A 14237-nucleotide genomic window follows, 5' to 3' on the forward strand; every position below is an offset into this window, starting at 1 on the left:
TTTCAGTTTTCTCAAACAATTTACTTTTTTCATTTCAGGAAATGTTGACAATCTACAAACTAATCTGGCAAGAAAATTACTCTGAAAGTACAGAATGTCAATGGCCTAAAAAAGGAAGAAATCAAAGCAACATTCAAATAATCTCAAAAGCCTTTCAATTTCTTCATCTGTAAAATGGGATCACAGTGAAGTAGATAACTAGTGGCTGCCAAGTGCTTACAGATTCTTACCTCTCCTTCCTGCTAGAAGTATAAGGTTAAAACAGGAAGAAAATAGCGTAAGCTATGACTAACCAACAGAAATGGATTCCCTGGTGTTCTTTTTAGGAAATTTAATGAGATGAGGTAGAATTTGGTCTACATAGTAATTCAAAGCCTGAAAACTCCATGTATGAACATACCACCCACCTCTGCATTCTCAGATATTTGACCAACAAAATAAATATCTTGAGTATTGGAATGTGTTACTGCTATATATTATATTCAATTATTCAAGTATTAAACACTTCCCAAAAGCCTACCCTAGTAAAATGCAACAACTGTGTTGAAAAACTCCATCCTACAGACCAAACTACATAGATGCTTTATTATTATCTACTTATAAAATCAATTCAGTGCAAGGATCTCAACTGTCCTCCCTCCAATACAATAGAAGACATTTAGTTTTACTTAGCAGGGCAAGGAATTGGTAGTGAAACCTCTCCACACTCAAAGTTCTATCAGTTACATACATTATAGGAAAGGTAATTAGCAACCCTTTCCTAAAATATAAATCCAACAATCCAGGGGATTTTACCAATCCTGCCTTACTTCCTCCAACTATTCACATTAGCCTCAAGATGGTTCTTGGAGAGCAGAACGGAGTCGCCGGAGCCAAGCGCAGACGAGAGGCCCACGGAAGAGGGTAGGAAGGGCGGCGAGGCGGTGCGCGCTCCACGGACTGGCGTGAGGGAGCCGGGGCGGAGGGGTGGCTCGCCGGCCAAGCAGAGCCCCCAAGTCTGGCTTGCAAAAGCGGAGGGGCCGGGCGGACTGTGTTCCGACAGCAAGCGCGACTTAGCGTCTGGGAGGAGGTAAGTTAGCAGCTCTGCTCGGAAAGCGGGAAGGCTGGAGGACAAAGGGAGGGAGAGCTGCTGAGCCCCCGGACGACAGAGCTCAGTTTGGCGAGGAACAAAGGCGCTCGCCAGCGCCATCTCCCCCGCCCATCCCCCAGCCAAAATCCCAAAGGGAACCAGTTCCTGCCAGGGAACTTGCTCGCTCCACTCAAACACCCAACTCTGTGCTTCTGCAGAGCCAAACCTCCGGCAGCAGATCTGACTCCCTCCCGCTGCCACAGGGCCCCTCCTGAAGTGGATCACCTAAGGAGAATCGAGCTAAGCCCGCCCCTCCTGCCCCCGTGCACCTTGCCTACCCACCCCAGCTAATACGCCAGATCCCCAGCATCACAAGCCTGGCAGGGTGCAAGTAGCCCAGACCAGCCACACCACCCCACAGTGAATCCCGCCCCTAGGAGAGGGAAAGAGAAGGCACACACCAGTCTGACTGTGGCCCCAGCGGTGGGCTGGGGGCAGACATCAGGTCTGACTGCGGCCCCGCCCACCAACTCCAGTTATACACCACAGCACAGGGGAAGTGCCCTGCAGGTCCTCACCACGCCAGGGACTATCCAAAATGACCAAGCGGAAGAATTCCCCTCAGAAGAATCTCCAGGAAATAACAACAGCTAATGAGCTGATCAAAAAGGATTTAAATAATATAACAGAAAGTGAATTTAGAATAATAGTCATAAAATTAATCGCTGGGCTCGAAAACAGTATAGACGACAGCAGAGAATCTCTTGCTACAGAGATCAAGGGACTAAGGAACAGTCACGAGGACCTGAAAAACGCTTTAAATGAAATGCAAAACAAAATGGAAACCACCACAGCTCGGATTGAAGAGGCAGAGGAGAGAATAGGTGAACTAGAAGATAAAGTTATGGAAAAAGAGGAAGCTGAGAAAAAGAGAGATAAAAAAAATCCAGGAGTATAAGGGGAAAATTAGAGAACTAAGTGATACACTAAAAAGAAATAATATACGCATAATTGGTATCCCAGAGGAGGAACAGAGAGGGAAAGGGGCTGAAGGGGTACTTGAAGAAATAATAGCTGAGAACTTCGCTGAACTGGGGAAGGAAAAAGGCATTGAAATCCAAGAGGCACAGAGAACTCCCTTCAGACGTAACTTGAATCGATCTTCTGCACGACATATCATAGTGAAACTGGCAAAATACAAGGATAAAGAGAAAATTCTGAAAGCAGCAAGGGGTAAACGTGCCCTCACATATAAAGGGAGACCTATAAGACTCGTGACTGATCTCTCTTTTGAAACTTGGCAGGCCAGAAAGAATTGGCACGAGATTTTCAGGGTGCTAGACAGAAAAAATATGCAGCCAAGAATCCTTTATCCAGCAAGTCTGTCATTTAGAATACAAGGAGAGATAAAGGTCTTCCCAAACAAACAAAAACTGAAGGAATTTGTCACCACTAAACCAGCCCTACAAGAGATCCTTAGGGGGACCCTGTGAGACAAAGTACCAGAGGCATCACTACAAGCATAAAACATACAGACATCACAATGACTCTAAACCCGTATCTTTCTATAATAACACTGAATGTAAATGGATTAAATGCGCCAACCAAAAGACATAGGGTATCAGAATGGATAAAAAAACAAGACCCATCTATTTGCTGTCTACAAGAGACTCATTTTAGACCTGAGGACACCTTTAGATTGAGAGTGAGGGGATGGAGAACTATTTATCATGCTACTGGAAGCCAAAAGAAAGCTGGAGTAGCCATACTTATATCAGACAAACTAGACTTTAAATTAAAGGCTGTAACAAGAGATGAAGAAGGACATTATATAATAGTTACAGGGTCTATTCATCAGGAAGAGCTAACAATTATAAATGTCTATGCGCCGAATACCGGAGCCCCCAAATATATAAAACAATTACTCATAAACATAAGCAACCTTATCTATAAGAATGTGGTAATTGCAGGGGACTTTAACACCCCACTTACAGAAATGGATAGATCATCTAGACACACGGTCAATAAAGAAACAAGGGCCCTGAATGAGACATTGGATCAGATGGACTTGACAGATATATTTAGAACTCTGCATCCCAAAGCAACAGAATATACTTTCTTCTCGAGTGCACATGGAACATTCTCCAAGATAGATCACATACTGGGTCACAAAACAGCCCTTCATAAGTATACAAGAATTGAAATCATACCATGCATACTTTCAGAACACAATGCTATGAAGCTTGAAATCAACCACAGGAAAAAGTCTGGAAAACCTCCAAAAGCATGGAGGTTAAAGAACACCCTACTAACGAATGAGTGGGTCAACCAGGCAATTAGAGAAGAAATTAAAAAATATATGGAAACAAACGAAAATGAAAATACAACAATCCAAACGCTTTGGGACGCAGCGAAGGCAGTCCTGAGAGGAAAATACATTGCAATCCAGGCCCATCTCAAGAAACAAGAAAAATCCCAAATACAAAATCTAACAGCACACCTAAAGGAACTAGAAGCAGAACAGCAAAGGCAGCCTAAACCCAGCAGAAGAAGAGAAATAATAAAGATCAGAGCAGAAATAAACAATATAGAATCTAAAAAAACTGTAGAGCAGATCAACGAAACCAAGAGTTGGTTTTTGGTTTTTTTAAAAAATTTTTTTTTTCAACGTTTATTTATTTTTGGGACAGAGAGAGACAGAGCGTGAACGGGGGAGGGGCAGAGAGAGAGGGAGACACAGAATCGGAAACAGGTGGCCATCAGCCCAGAGCCTGACGCGGGGCTCGAACTCACGGACCGCGAGATCGTGACCTGGCTGATGTCGGACGCTTAACCAACTGCGCCACCCAGGCGCCCCAAGAGTTGGTTTTTTGAAAAAATAAACAAAATTGACAAACCTCTAGCCAGGCTTCTCAAAAAGAAAAGGGAGATGACCCAAATAGATAAAATCATGAATGAAAATGGAATTATTACAACCAATCCCTCAGAGATACAAACAATTATCAGGGAATACTATGAAAACTTATATGCCAACAAATTGGACAACCTGGAAGAAATGGACAAATTCCTGAACACCCACACGCTTCCAAAACTCAATCAGGAGGAAATAGAAAGCTTGAACAGAACCATAACCAGTGAAGAAATTGAATCGGTTATCAAAAATCTCCCAACAAATAAGAGTCCAGGACCAGATGGCTTCCCAGGGGAGTTCTACCAGACGTTTAAAGCAGAGATAATACCTATCCTTCTCAAGCTATTCCAAGAAATAGAAAGGGAAGGAAAACTTCCAGACTCATTCTATGAAGCCAGTATTACTTTGATTCCTAAACCAGACAGAGACCCAGTAAAAAAAGAGAACTACAGGCCAATATCCCTGATGAATATGGATGCAAAAATTCTCAATAAGATACTAGCAAATCGAATTCAACGGCATATAAAAAGAATTATTCACCATGATCAAGTGGGATTCATTCCTGGGATGCAGGGCTGGTTCAACATTCGCAAATCAATCAATGTGATACATCACATTAACAAAAAAAGAGAGAAGAACCATATGATCCTGTCAATCGATGCAGAAAAGGCCTTTGACAAAATCCAGCACCCTTTCTTAATAAAAACCCTTGAGAAAGTCGGGATAGAAGGAACATACTTAAAGATCATAAAAGCCATTTATGAAAAGCCCACAGCTAACATCATCCTCAACGGGGAAAAACTGAGAGCTTTTTCCCTGAGATCAGGAACACGACAGGGATGCCCACTCTCACCGCTGTTGTTTAACATAGTGCTGGAAGTTCTAGCATCAGCAATCAGACAACAAAAGGAAATCAAAGGCATCAAAATTGGCAAAGATGAAGTCAAGCTTTCGCTTTTTGCAGATGACATGATATTATACATGGAAAATCCGATAGACTCCACCAAAAGTCTGCTAGAACTGATACAGGAATTCAGCAAAGTTGCAGGATACAAAATCAATGTACAGAAATCAGTTGCATTCTTATACACTAACAATGAAGCAACAGAAAGACAAATAAAAAAACTGATCCCATTCACAATTGCACCAAGAAGCATAAAATACCTGGGAATAAATCTAACCAAAGATGTAAAGGATCTGTATGCTGAAAACTATAGAAAGCTTATGAAGGTAATTGAAGAAGATTTAAAGAAATGGAAAGACATTCCCTGCTCATGGATTGGAAGAATAAATATTATCAAAATGTCAATACTACCCAAAGCTATCTTCACATTCAATGCAATCCCAATCAAAATTGCACCAGCATTCTTCTCGAAACTAGAACAAGCAATCCTAAAATTCATATGGAACCACAAAAGGCCCCAAATAGCCAAAGGAATTTTGAAGAAGAAGACCAAAGCAGGAGGCATCACAATCCCAGACTTTAGCCTCTACTACAAAGCTGTCATCATCAAGACAGCATGGTATTGGCACCAAAACAGACACATAGACCAATGGAATAGAATAGAAACCCCAGAACTAGACCCACAAACGTATGGCCAACTCATCTTTGACAAAGCAGGAAAGAACATCCAATGGAAAAAAGACAGCCTCTTTAACAAATGGTGCTGGGAGAACTGGACAGCAACATGCAGAAGGTTGAAACTAGACCACTTTCTCACACCATTCACAAAAGTAAACTCAAAATGGATAAAGGAACTGAATGTGAGACAGGAAACCATCAAAACCCTAGAGGAGAAAGCAGGAAAAGACCTCTCTGACCTCAGCCGTAGCAATCTCTTACTCGACACATCCCCAAAGGCAAGGGAATTAAAAGCAAAAATGAATTACTGGGACCTTATGAAGATAAAAAGCTTCTGCACAGCAAAGGAAACAACCAACAAAACTAAAAGGCAACCAACGGAATGGGAAAAGATATTCGCAAATGACATATCGGACAAAGGGCTAGTATCCAAAATCTATAAAGAGCTCACCAAACTCCACACCCGAAAAACACATAACCCAGTGAAGAAATGGGCAGAAAACATGAATAGACACTTCTCTAAAGAAGACATCCAGATGGCCAACAGGCACATGAAAAGATGTTCAGCGTCGCTCCTTATCAGGGAAATACAAATCAAAAACACACTCAGGTATCACCTCACGCCAGTCAGAGTGGCCAAAATGAACAAATCAGGAGACTATAGATGCTGGCGAGGATGTGGAGAAACGGGAACCCTCTTGCACTGTTGGTGGGAATGCAAATTGGTGCAGCCGCTCTGGAAAGCAGTGTGGAGGTTCCTCAGAAAATTAAAAATAGACCTACCCTATGACCCAGCAATAGCACTGCTAGGAATTTATCCAAGGGATACAGGAGTACTGATGCATAGGGCCACTTGTACCCCAATGTTTATAGCAGCACTCTCAACAATAGCCAAATTATGGTAAGAGCCTAATGTCCATCAACTGATGAATGGATAAAGAAATTGTGGTTTATATACACAATGGAATTCTACGTGGCAATGAGAAAAAATGAAATATGGCCTTTTGTAGCAACGTGGATGGAACTGGAGAGTGTGATGCTAAGTGAAATAAGCCATACAGAGAAAGACAGATACCATATGGTTTCACTCTTATGTGGATCCTGAGAAACTTAACAAGAACCCATGGGGGAGGGGAAGGAAAAAAAAAAAAAAAAAAGAGGTTAGAGTGGGAGAGAGCCAAAGCATAAGAGACTCTTAAAAACTGAGAACAGGGGCGCCTGGGTGGCGCAGTCAGTTAAGCGTCTGACTTCAGCCAGGTCACGATCTCACGGTCCGTGAGTTCGAGCCCCGCGTCAGGCTCTGGGCTGATGGCTCGGAGCCTGGAGCCTGTTTCCGATTCTGTGTCTCCCTCTCTCTCTGCCCCTTCCCCGTTCATGCTCTGTCTCTCTCTGTCCCAAAAATAAATAAAAACGTTGGAAAAAAAAAAACAAAAAAAAAAAACTGAGAACAAACTGAGGGTTGATGGGGGGTGGGAGGGAGGAGAGGGTGGGTGATGGGTATTGAGGAGGACACCTTTTGGGATGAGCACTGGGTGTTGTATGGAAACCAATTTGTCAAAAAATTTCATATAAAAAAAAATAGAGAGAAGTAAACAGTACCCTTAAAAAAAAATGGTTCTTGGAAAAGTGAGGTCTAATTCCACTGACAAACAATAAAGTTTTAAGAATGGGGATGGTATTATTAAAGGTTTCTAAGACCCCCTGTAGGCAGGGATAGAAGCTGAGTTTCCAAAGGAAACAGAGAACTACTCAAAAGATGAGGCAAATTGAAAAAATGTCCATACAAAAAATCTGCACATAAACGTTCACAGCAGCCTAATTCCTAACAGCCAAAAGCAGAAACAACTCAAATGTCCATCAATGATGAACAGGAAAACAAAATGTGGTGATCTATACAATGCAATATTGTTCAATGCAAAAAGGAATGCAGTACTGGTACATACTATAACATAGATTAACCTTGAAAACATTATGCTAAATGAAAGAAGCCAGACACAAAAGCCCACACATTGTATGATTCCATTTACATGAAACTTCCAGAATAAACATATCCACAGAGACAGAAAACAGATTAAGAGCTGCCAAGGGCTAGGAGGAGAAGAGACTGGGGAGTGAATTCTAATGGGTACAACATTTTGGGGGGGGAGGGGGCAAATAATAAGAGTGCATGATGGATACACAACCTTGTCAATATACTGAAAACCACTAAACTGTACAGTTAAAAAGGTGATGTTTAAGGTATGTGAATTATATCTCAATTAAAACAATGGTTAAGTACTCTGTTTTTGGATTTTGCATTTTAAAACAAAGGATTCATTAGGTATTCTTTGGCAGAAAAAATGTGAGATAATACAATGATCACTTTGGATTAGCAAGAGCATATAAAGACTTGCTTGGGGAAGCAAATCTGATACCTAACTGCTAGTTGAAGGATCAGGTAAGGAAGAAATTCCTGGAGTTTCCCAGCAACAAGACATCTAGGAAGAGCACTTTAACTTAGGTAGGATACAAGACCAAGAGAGGTCAACCTAGGTCAGGTAGCTGGCTGTTGAGTAGTCTTCAGAGAAGTAAAACCAACTGAGGGTCTCTGCCAATGCATTGTAGAAATTTGCAGGAGCAGGACATAAGACACACAGAGCTGTTCAGTGGAAGGCCTCCCCTCACCGGTACTAGAGACAAGATCAGTGTGCCATCCCCGTAATTTGGTACTTTCTTTTCAATTGGCATCTGCATCTCAGAGATACAGGTTACACAACCATTTTGTTAAAGAAGTTTTATGTGAATAATACATTTATATTTCAAAGCACACTCTAAATTAATCTGTATGTTAAGACAAAGAAAGTAAGGAAGTTTGAAAATACCATCTGCAGTAATCTTAAGGGCGTAAAAGTGCTCTAAATTTATCTTTTGGGGTAGTTAAAAAAAACACCCTTAATCATAATTTTCTCACATTTTACTAAGATAATGAAAATAAAATTGAAGGATACTATTTGAAAATTGCAAAACCAGTGATCTCTCAACTATGGGAATGGATTGTGGGTTTTTGTTTTGTTTTTACATTCCTACAAGTGGAGAGATAGTTTCAACTCTTTTCTAATATCTTAAGTTTAGAAGCATGTTCTGTCCTCTATAAAGGGTATGTTAGAGTAGCTGCAGTGCTAATATTAATAAATTTCTATACTTTTAATATGTTTATAATTACATCTAAAGAACAATAAAAACAATCTATTAAGACTGTCTCGTTGGTCCTCCCCCATTTGAGCCTTTCAAGGGTGAGGTAGCTACATTACAACAACTATTAAAAGAGGAGAGGCTCCTTAAGAAGCTCACTCACTTTGACTAGAAACAGACTGGGGATTTCTGGGGCTCTTCACTAATTTCTTTAATTAAAACTCTTCCACTTATACAGCTCTGTTTATACTTAAATAATAGCAACTAATTTCACTTATGCTTTTATTATAACTTATTTACAATGTATCCTTAGATAACATGCTTCCAGAAAGCAAGGATATTATCTGACTGATATCCTGGCAGCTTTAGCACAGTGCTTTAAATATAGATACCCTTTAAAAATATTAGAGGGTGTACATTGTATCACTCCCCAGTCAGAAAGCAACAGTGGCTTTCCTTCTCCTTCAGAACGGAGGCCCTTACCATGGTTTACAAGATCCTCTCTATGATCTGTTTCTAGCCTCTCTGACCACTGTTCTAGAACTCTGTCCCTCTCTCAAACTGCTCCCACCAAATTACCTCCTTGCTGATTCCACAAGCCTGCTTTCACCTCAGGGCGTCTGCACTAACTGCTCTTTCCTAAATGCTCTTTCCTAAATGTTCTTCCATCAGATATCTGTGCTACTTGCCCCTCACTTCCATCAGCTCTGGTAAAATATTATCTTATCATTTTGTGAAATAGTACCACACACACCATCCTTAACTCTTTTCATGTTTTGTCTTCATAGCATTCATAAACATCCAACAAACTGTGTGCTTATTGGTAATATTCATTTGATCATTAGCTATAAGGCCCATAAGGGGAGGGACTGGGTCTCCTCTCTTCACCCATTTCCTCAGCACCTAGAACAATGAGGAGTTCATTGCAGGGTCTCACATATTTACTGAGTGACTAGAGACTTGTGGTATTAACAACTGTATAATTTTTTGGCAACTCATTAAAGCTCTGTGTTCTGGTGTTTATTCTGTAACATAAATGAGTTTTTCTACAATTTTGAAGAATTGACTTAAGACCCAAGTTTGATTGAAAAAAAATTAAAAAAAACTAAAGAAAATGGAAGGGTGACTTCTATAGATATTGAATCACTACAGAATCAATAGTAATCTGATCAAGATTAATCTGGGCAAGTACTTGGCAGCATTTCTATAAAGAAGATTTAAGAGTGGGGAGATGATTCTTAAAGTAACTTTCCAATCCTGATGATGTACCATGATTCTATATTGGGATGATCAACAAGTTCCTAAACTTTAAGCTAGAAAATAATGATTTTAAATACAGGTATACCTCATTTTATTGTACTCTGCTTTACTGCACTTCACAGGACCTGCATTTTTTACAAACTGGAGGTTTGTGTGGCAACCCTGGTCCAGCAACTCTATAGGCACCACTTGCTCACTTAATGTCTCTGTGTCCTACTTTAGTAATTCTCGCAGTATTTTTTTTATATTTACTTATTTTTGAGAGAAAGATTGTAAGCAGGGGAGGGGGAGAGAGAGAGAGAGAGAGAGAGAGAGAGAGAGAGAGAGAGAGAGAGAGAGAGAATCCAAAGCAGGCTCTGCACTGCCAGTGTTGAGCCCAGTGTGGGGCTCAATCTCATGAACCATGAGATCATGACCTGAGCCAAGATCAAGAGTCAGACACTTGACTGACTGAGCCACCCAGGCACCCCAATTCTCGCAATATTTCAAACTCCAAATATATGTATTTGTTACGGTGATCTGTGATCTTTAATGTTCCTACCATAGTTGTTTTGGGGTGCCACAAACCACATCCCTATAAGATAGAGAACTGAATACGTGTTGTGTGTGTTCTGACTGCTCTACCAACAGTTGTTCCTCTGTCTCCCTCTCTCCTTGGGCCTCCCTAGTTGCTGAGACACAGTAATATTGAAATTAGGCCAATTAACAACTGCTCAGTAGCCTCTAAGTGTTCAAATGATTTTGTTCTCTTAATCGAAAGCCAAAAATGATTAAGCTTGGTGAGAAAGGCATGAAGAAAACCAACAAAGGCAAAAAGCTAGGTCTCTTTCACCAGTCAGCCAAGTTGTGAATGTAAAGGAAAAATTTACTGGAGGAAATTAAAAGTGCTACTCCCATGAACAAATGAACTATAAGAAAGCAAAACATTCTTTGGAGAAAGTTTCAGTGGTCTGATTAATCTTCTGATTAAACCAGCCACGACATTCCCTTAAACCAAAGCCCAATCCAGACAGTACTATGGAGGCTGAGAGAGGTGAGGAAGCTGTAGGACAAAAGTCTGAAATTAGCAGAGTTTGATCTGTGAGGTTTAAGAAAGGAAGCCACCTTCAGAATGTAAAATTGCAAGGTAAAGCAGCAAATGCTGATACAGAACCTGCAGCAAGTTCTCCAGAAGATCTAGCGAGGATCATTAATGAAGTTGGTTTACTCTACAGCAGATTTTCAATGCAGACAGAACAGTCTTCTATTAGAACAGCATCTTTAGGAGATGCCATCTAGGACTTGCACAGCTAGAGAGGAGAACTTAACAGCTGACTGTCAAAGGACAGGCTGTCTTGTCAGGGTTGACACAGCTGATGACTAAGTTGAAGCCAATACTCATTTACCATTCTGAAAGGCCTAGGGTCCCTAAGAATTATGCAGATCTACTCTGCCTGTATTGTGTAAATGAAATAACAAACCCTGGATGAAAACACATCTGTTCACAACATGGTATACTGAATGGGCTTAAGCCCACTGTAGAAACCTACTGCTCAGAAAAACTGATACCTTTTAAACTATTACTGTTTACTGACACTGCACCTGTTCACCCAAGAGCTCTGATGGAGGTGTACAATGAGATTAATGTTATTTTCATGCCTGCTAACACAATATCCACTCTGCAGCCCACGGACCAAGGAGTAATTCTGACAAGGAGTAATTCTGACTTTCAAGTCTTATTATTTGAATATTTCAAAAATCTATAACTGCCAGAGACAGTGATTCCTCTGATGGATCTGGGCAAGTAAATTTAAAACCTTCTGGAAAGGATTCGCCATTCTAGATGACATTAAAAACATTCTTGATTCATGGGAAGAGATCAAAATATCGACAATAACAGAAGTTTGGAAGAAGGTAATTCCAACTCTCATGGATGATTTCGAGGCTTCAAAACTTGATTGAAGAAATAACTGCGGATGTGGCTTTCCTGTCATATTGGCTTCACTGCAGTGATCTAGAGCTGAACACGCAATTATCTCCAGGATATGCCTGTATATACTGAATATACTGTTGAAAGGAAATGTGAAAACAAATTAAAAAGTCTCTCAAATGTCTTTTATAAGACCATATTCACCAAGGCTGTTTCATATATCAATCATCAGCTGTGATAGATCCAGGTTAAATGTGAATACTAAAAGTTACCAATAAATATGGCACTGTGACGATAGCAAAGGTGGCTGCAGAGCAGTAATCAGGAACACAAACCAGTGGTCAAAATGCCAGGTTCAAATTCCCCTTGGTTTACCACATGCTCTTGGTCAAGACACCTAAATTGCCTACTCTTTCTATGTCTCAGAACCCTCATACATAAGATGGGGATAATGATGACTGAACTCATCCCATAAGTTTGTTAAAAGAATTAAATGACTTAACGGTATCTATTATTTCCTGAAATCTAAGATATCCTTTTCACATATGCTTCCCAATCATAATCCACAAGCAAATCCTCAGGTCAGGTTCATTCTGAATTTAAAGTCCTACAAAGGAAAGAAATACCAGCCTAGACAAACTTCTGTCCATCAAAATAGTTTCTAATGAGCTGGCAACTTCAGTATGTTTGAATTTTCCGACAAAATATAAGATGTTCTGAGAATGGTAAGTTACTAGGTTTAGTCAGCCCACATTTGAGTACACAGAGCTCTGAGAAACTGAAGCAGTAAAATAAAATAGAAGGTAGAAACCCATATCCATAAGCCACACTGACCACCGACTAAGAATAAGGTACTACACTGGGCTATGAAAAATACAAATTATAAGATACAGTTTCTCCCCTCAAGGAGCTCAGAATCATTTAGAAAGATGAAAGAATAAGGAGTATTTCAGTTAGTGTCTACTATACAGTCACATACATATTATTTGTTACTAAGGAAACAATATATGCTTTTGAAATTAAAAAAATCAAGACAAATAATAAATGTAAAAATAAATAAAAAATCAAGAATCATCATTAAACACATTATGGTTAAATTCCTGAAGAGTCAGAAACAGTGAGTGCTATAAATCTGGGTAACAGCAGAATCTGGGAAGGATCTACATAAAGGAGCTAATAAGATTTAATGTGAAGGACAGACACTGAGCATAAAGAATATGAGCAAAGGCACTATATTAAGTTGAGAAAGTTTCTTAATTTCTCCGCCCTCATTTTTTCATCTATAAAATAGAAATAATACTATCTACTTTACCATTATTTTGAAAACTGAGTTAGTAAAAGTACTAAAACTAAGTGCCTTACATAATAAGTGCTCAAGAAATATTAACTGAAAAGGTGAGTCTAATCATACAAGGTCGTGGCAGAGAAGACTGAAAGACTGCCCTTGAGAACAAAGACCTAAGTCTTTCCTGCCTTCGCAATGCACCATGTACAATGTCTGCACTGGCATCAGCAAAATAAATGGCTACTGAATTGAATTCACTGTGCAGAAAAAAAGAGGTCATGGAAAACTGAGAAGGATGATACAACTGTTGTTTTAGCGAAATCAATCTTGGTTTTGCCTGCAAAGTGGGAAGAGAATGGGGTTATTATACTAGTCCAGCTTGACAATTTAGCCATCCCTTGATGTGAACTTAAGCATATAAAAAGGGAACAGAAAGGACAGAAAAATAAAAACTACATGGCAAAGAAAGGAAATACTAGCTTAGCAGTTACATTTTAAAATGCCACATTATAAATTTTCAATACATAGGTGTTGAGCAAGTGAGATAATTTCTTACATTAAAAAAAAAACACTCATCAAGAGCATAAAGCATGTTCAAAACCCTCAACCATCATGCTTTGAAATAACTCTAAGGACAATGCAACTATACCTCTATCTAGTAAAAGTACATTCGTTAAAGAGGAAAATGGAAGGCACTGGCTCAAAATTTCTTGGGAGTGAGTCCCATTTAAAAAAAAAAAAAAAAAAAGAGGAAAGCCATCTCAGTCACACTCTCAGACTATACTGAGTCTTCTCAAGTCTAAGAAAACATATCAACGATGAACTAAGATATTCCAATTATCTTCTAATTGCTCTGCAGAGTCCTAAAAGCTCCAAGAAGTCTCCTTAAAAGTGAGGGAGGAGGCCCTGCAGCGGGAGTGAAGTCTGAGAAGAGAAAATAAGAGTGGGCAGAAATGGCTGTGGACCTCCACTTCTATCTTTTTTATAAATTCTGCTTCTGGCTAAGATTTTCTTTGAAGAAAAATGTCCATAGATTTTTTTTTTTAAATT

The 14237-nt window shown here is 39.8% G+C and overlaps 1 protein-coding gene across 6 annotated transcripts in view; it reads right to left on the reverse strand.

The window, feature by feature from the left end:
- Nucleotides 1–14237, reverse strand: part of SESTD1 (SEC14 and spectrin domain containing 1) — a 163868-nt gene that overhangs the window by 80281 nt on the left and 69350 nt on the right. The window lies entirely within an intron of this gene.

Source organism: Prionailurus bengalensis, chromosome C1 (assembly GCF_016509475.1).
Source record: "Prionailurus bengalensis isolate Pbe53 chromosome C1, Fcat_Pben_1.1_paternal_pri, whole genome shotgun sequence".
In the NCBI taxonomy this organism is placed as follows: Eukaryota; Metazoa; Chordata; class Mammalia; order Carnivora; family Felidae; genus Prionailurus; species Prionailurus bengalensis.